The sequence below is a fragment of the Perna viridis genome, chromosome 1, assembly GCF_037379345.1.
Source record: "Perna viridis isolate PV_CMFRI_1.1 ecotype Kerala chromosome 1, ASM3737934v1, whole genome shotgun sequence".
Classification (NCBI taxonomy): Eukaryota; Metazoa; Mollusca; class Bivalvia; order Mytilida; family Mytilidae; genus Perna; species Perna viridis.
In genome coordinates, this window is record NC_142445.1 from 16,547,312 (window position 1) to 16,553,311 (window position 6,000).

A 6,000-nucleotide genomic window follows, 5' to 3' on the forward strand; every position below is an offset into this window, starting at 1 on the left:
TTCCCTTGGACTTTTGTTATAATTATAACTGGACGAAATATAGACTAATTTCACACATTTTTTGTAGATTTCTATATTGACGAAGAGAACACCAGATGATATATATTTCACTATAATGCTGTATTCAGTAAGCCATGACTGGTTAAACGAACATATCTAGCACGGACTTCTCGGTTACTTTACAAATTAATATAACGGACTTTGTGCTCCAAAAATAATAAATTCCTAGCTTTCCAACGGTTTTTTTTTTAATCACCGACATTACTTCACCGACTCTAGGCGTTATTACACCATCTCGGGAACATCAGGTTGATAACCATTTTATCACCGACAGGTCGACGCTTCTAGCTATGTGCAAGACGCACACCAAAACCGGGTCTAAAAACCCCTGAGTATTGTAAACATTAGCCTAGGGATATCCATGTCCTGAATTGACAATTATAATTCCCCACTGCTACTTTACCAAACTCAATGCTTCACTCAATGACCATGTGCCGACTGATATAAAACTCACCTGTTAAATTTCTATACGTGTACAATCTCGTGATTTCACAAAAGGTCTACTTGATTCGATTTACCGATGTTAGTGGTATTTAAAGCTAGGATAGTTTAAATAGTCCTGTATGGAAAAAATGTAAACGACAATTAACTGAAGTTTGTTACAAAGATGAAAATGTTATTATAGTTGTCAAAAACCAAAATTGAATTGATCGAGTGAATAAATGAATGAATTAATGGAGCAGTAACAAAAGATAGCTTTTTTTGATATGGTAGATACTTGGATAAATGTAGGAGTCACAACTATAACTGTTCAATGAGAATTGGTAATCTCCTGAACGAAATTCCTCCTAGTGAAAGTAGTAATGTAAACATTCAACTTTACAGGTTACTTACTATACTCGGCGTCACATAAATAACATACTGTTAAAATTTGAATAAAAATATTTTCTACGACTTTATTGACACCTACCTTCGTTTAAATTGTCTTAAATGACTTGCTCATTCGTTTAGCCAAACGGCTTCTCCCTAAACATTGAATCGTTAAATTCCGGTCAGATTTTAATTCTAGGTGCCAATATTTACATTGTAAAAAGTCGGCCATGTTTACAGTAATCGGGTTGCTAGGAGATGTTGTTTACGTTTAAATGGTTTATCCAAAAACCGAAGAACCCAGAATGCATTTCGGCGTTATTTCGGATATCTCGGATTTATTTTACGCGAACAACGTACAATACCGAGAAGTTAATCAAGCAGACGATTGTCACCGGAGTTCGACGGGAACTTACGAACTTCGTTTGTAAACAAATCGTCCCGTAGAAACCAACATGGCGGATATTAGTATGGGATTTTCCCGTAAGGATTTGTTACGCATGATTTAAGCTAAAAGCGACTTGTTCAGGGAGAAGCCGTTTGGCTAAACGAATGAGCAAGTCATTTAAGACAATTTAAACGAGGTAGGTCTCAATAAAGTCGTAGAAAATATTTTTATTCAAATTTTAACAGTATGTTATTTATGTGACGCCGAATATAGACTGATTTATTGGATTGTTTGTGTTAGTGTGGAGATACAAATGTTTACCTCGGCAAATATGATGATTGGAAATCTAAATTATTATTTTTGTTCAAGAATTATATCTAGTTTAAAGTGTCCATCATTATTCGATTGTACAACGACGTTTGGTTGGGATTATGTCAGAGAATTTTGAAAGACCTGTCTGCAGCGGTTAGTAAGGGAGGAAACGAACATCCACTGCTGTGTGGAGCTTTTGAGAGACGTTAATTGTAGAGTGATCACAAATATATTATGGACGGGCGGTTGCGTTACAATATCCCATCGCAATTTTGTTGGCGAGGGGATTATAAGACAGTTAATATATTCCTTTTAACACATCTGTAAATGATGTCTTTTGCTTCGTGTAAAGTTTCATTCAAATCCATTAAGTTGTTTACGAGATATGCTTACGATAAATGTGGAACAAAACTGCTAAATTCTAATGATATATTTTGTGTTGGAATCATATTTTTTTATTTTTGAAGTTTCATTGGCATGTAAAGGCGTCGAACAATCGAACGGTCGCACATTTTTTACATGAACGCTTTATTAAAAATATGCTATGATTATGCAACGCTTTTATAAAACGGCGGAAGAAAATTCGGGTACAAATCTAAAATTGTCTTTCATAAAGTTTTTCATTCACTATATTGAAAAATATAAACATGATGAATAGTTGATAAATCTTCCTAGCTTTGAATCTGAAGCGGGAAGCATTATGTGTAAGATGCATGATTAATGAGAAATTCCGAAGTAAAAATATCAAGGAGATGACCGTAACGAAGAAAGTGAGATGACCGAAACTGCACTAGAGACCAACGAACGGGTTTTTTTAAATGGGGATGTTTTAGACGAAATACTTAATAATGTGCTTACTTCGTATTATTTTAAATCTATTCTATATTCTACAATTTTATGTTTTTTGAAGAAAAAATACCAATTGAAAAAATATGTGGTTGGACGACAAAGTGCTAGTAAATTAGCTTACTCTACAAACACATTTGCGCTCATGCTGAGAAGAATAAACTACAATTATAAAATCATATGTGCAACCACTTAATTGGTAAATAAGGCGCCTTCTTTTAGATAGATAGATAGATAGATATATATCTTTATTCTCATAAACTGAACATAGTTATAGAGAAGATCACAAAATAATATAATATATGCAGTAACTGCTGCATGTGTGGAAATACATACAATACATACATTATAATATGTTAACCAGAAGGTGCTAGCTTCGAAGAAATACGTTTGATTAATTTACATAATTTTTCAAGCTCAAAAATGTTTTCTGTTGACATGATACGACAAAAATTTAAAATATTAATACGAGTAAGATAATCTGTAGACAAATATTTACGACGCTCATTTTTAAAAGCATCACATGACACAATGAAGTTGAACTCATCGCCTATATCAGTGGAGCCACACAGGTGAGAGGATCTCTCTTCACGTGGAATATTCTGCCATCTGCCCACCTCCACAGGTAGTTGATGATTTCCACACCGAAATTTACTTAATATGAATAGGAAATTAAATGGTAATATATTAAGATAATTTTCAAACTTAAATTCAGTCTTGTAAATTCTGTAACATAATGACTTTGATGAGTTATTAATATCTGATAACCACTCTTGTAAAAATTGATCCTTTAATTTTTGCTTAAGTGACTCAATTATCCATTCTCTTGCATACAGTTGTGTATTTTGCCAGATATTGCTCATTCCGCAATTATCAAAAATACTTTTAATATAACAAGCCCAATTGTTTTCATACCCGTAATTCATATAATATATGTAGAGTAATCTACAAAGAATAGACGATATCTTATTCTCACTTTTATTTAACCGAATCCAAAAATCTACCATTCTCAACTTGATCTTAATAGAAAGTGGATATTGACCAAGCTCTCCGTATACCATATAATTAGGAGTTGACTGTTTTAGTCTTAAAATGTGTTTGCAAATGTGCAACTGTATTTTTTTCAATTATATTTATATTTTCAAAGCCCCATATTTCACTTCCATACAATAATATAAAGAAATTGCCTTGTCAAACATATCAAGTTGACATCTTATTGATAAATTATTAGATCTGCATTTCTAATCACGGAGTACAACGCTTTCATAGCTTGTTCTCTGAGGTATTTTCTTGTTGCAAGAAATGAACCATTACTAGGAAAAATGATACCAAGATATTTATTTTATTTAACTATTTCCAATTCTCTTCCATTTGTATAAAACTTTAATTTTTTTGAAACTTTACCTTTGGAAAATACCATTACTTTAGTTTTATCAAAGTTAATTTTCAGCCTCCACTGATTACAATATTCTGAAGTGTCCAAAAGTAGCTGCAGATCAGTGCTTGACTCTGCAAGCAATACAGTGTCATCTGCATATAAAAGTAGAAATAATTTAAAATATAAATTCAACTCTATATCAACTTCTGTGCTAATGGACTTTAGACCATCCAGATTCGAGTTTCCCAAATACTGTTCTAATCATTAAGGTATAGTGAAAAGAGGAGAGGAGACAGGTTTTCTCCTTGTCTTACGCCAATTTCACTAGAAAAAATATCTGAGGTCTGGTTATTATATCTTACATGGGATTTTACATCATTGTATATGTTTTTTATAACCCTAAAAAAATTACCATCAATATTATTTAAAATAAGTTTATGTAGTAAAGAATTTGTATGCACGAAATCTCGAAATCTACAAAAGTAACAAACAATCTCTTTCCTCTAAGACGAAGTAGCTCAAACAATGCATATAATGAGAAAATATGGTCAGTAGTTGAATATCCTTGCCGGAAGCCTGCCTGATTTTCATTTAAAATACTTAATTCTTCTGTAAAATTACTCAATCTTTGATTAAGAATCGACGTAAAAATCTTACCTAGACAAGACAATAAAGTAATAGGCCTATAATTTTTAGCCTCTAAAGTACTTCCTTTGTTCTTGTAAATAGGTATTATATTCCCTATCAACCAGGCCTCCGGCAGAATACCTGTGTCGAAAATTATATTGGAGAATTTTTCATAAACTTCTATCATAATGTCCAAGGACGAAGCTATATATCCATTAATAATTTTGTCTTCTTCAGGCGATTTGTTATTTTTCGCCTTTTTTTACTGCAGATAAAATCTCATCTCTAGTAATGATGCTACTAAGAGTCTCATTAATGGACTCTAAATTTAATCTACTATCAATGTCATAATCATCGGTGTGATTATTCTTATTCAAATCTTTGAAAAAGTCAAACAAAACTTCAATACTTATATCGCTTTTTCCTGCATATTCCCTTTTATTAAAAATTTTCCAAAACTATTTTGGATTTTTACTTTTCATACATTTCATTTTCTGTCTTAGGTCTTCATTCTTTTTATTTATACTCTTATTCATAATATCTTTATAAAATTCCTCACTTTGTCTTAATCTTTCGTTAAATAAGTTTGATCCATAATGTTTAAAAAGTCGATTAGCTTTTCTAAATTCTTTTCTAGCTTTATGACAATCTGAGTTAAACCATAATTTGTCATGTTTAATTTTTTTCTTTGAGTTATGTTCAAAATTACTCACCCCACACGTATTTCTTGCACAATCGAGTAAAATATTCGTAATTTCATTTGAGAAACGTTCTACTTCATGCTTTAGTACATCATCTAAATTACCACTTGGTAACAATGTAAGAAGAGAATTAATTTTTTGCTGATTTAAATTACTCTTAAAACTATTAACATTTTCAGGATTCCATTTCTTAATTCTCACTCCGGAACTTTAATTGTCCTGTATAGTATGATTAAACTTTGACTGAGCAATATTTATTTCTACACATAAAGGAGAATGAACATCTGAAAATAAACTTGAAAAATCTAAAACTTCGAAATCATTGATACATTCTAACATACTTGATGTACACACAATATAATCTATTACGCTGTCATGTTTTGTTGTGACTCGACCGACTATGTCCTGACCTATTCTACCATTCATTATAAAAATCTTATTGTTTTTTACAAAAATCAGTAAATTTTCTACCGTATGTATTTACAACTAAATCGGGATTATTTCTAATCCTTGATAAATTTAGCAAATCTAATTTTGAAACATCAGTACAATCAATATCTATTTCCGTATTGTTATCAATATAAAAATTTCCAATATCACCATAAAAATCTTTTAAACTTGCCGTTCTACTATTAAAATCTCCAAGAAGGAAAATATGATCTGTTTTTTTTTTTGGTGAAAACGTTAAATTTCAACTTCTATTTCATCAAACGCATCATCCGATGCATATTTCGTATTAATGGGTGGTATATATACAATACCAAAAATTATATTTTCTTCTATACCATAAACAGTTTTATCTACTTGAAACCATAAGACAAAATCTGATTCAGATTCTAAAACTTTAATATATTTTTCAAAGTATTTTTTATAACCCA

At 31.2% G+C, this 6,000-nt stretch overlaps 1 pseudogene; it reads right to left on the reverse strand.

Moving 5' to 3' along the window:
- Window positions 1-2,397: 2,397 nt before the first annotated feature.
- On the reverse strand, window positions 2,398-4,608 carry LOC148627487 (uncharacterized; annotated as a pseudogene).
- Between the last annotated feature and the right edge of the window lie 1,392 nt (window positions 4,609-6,000).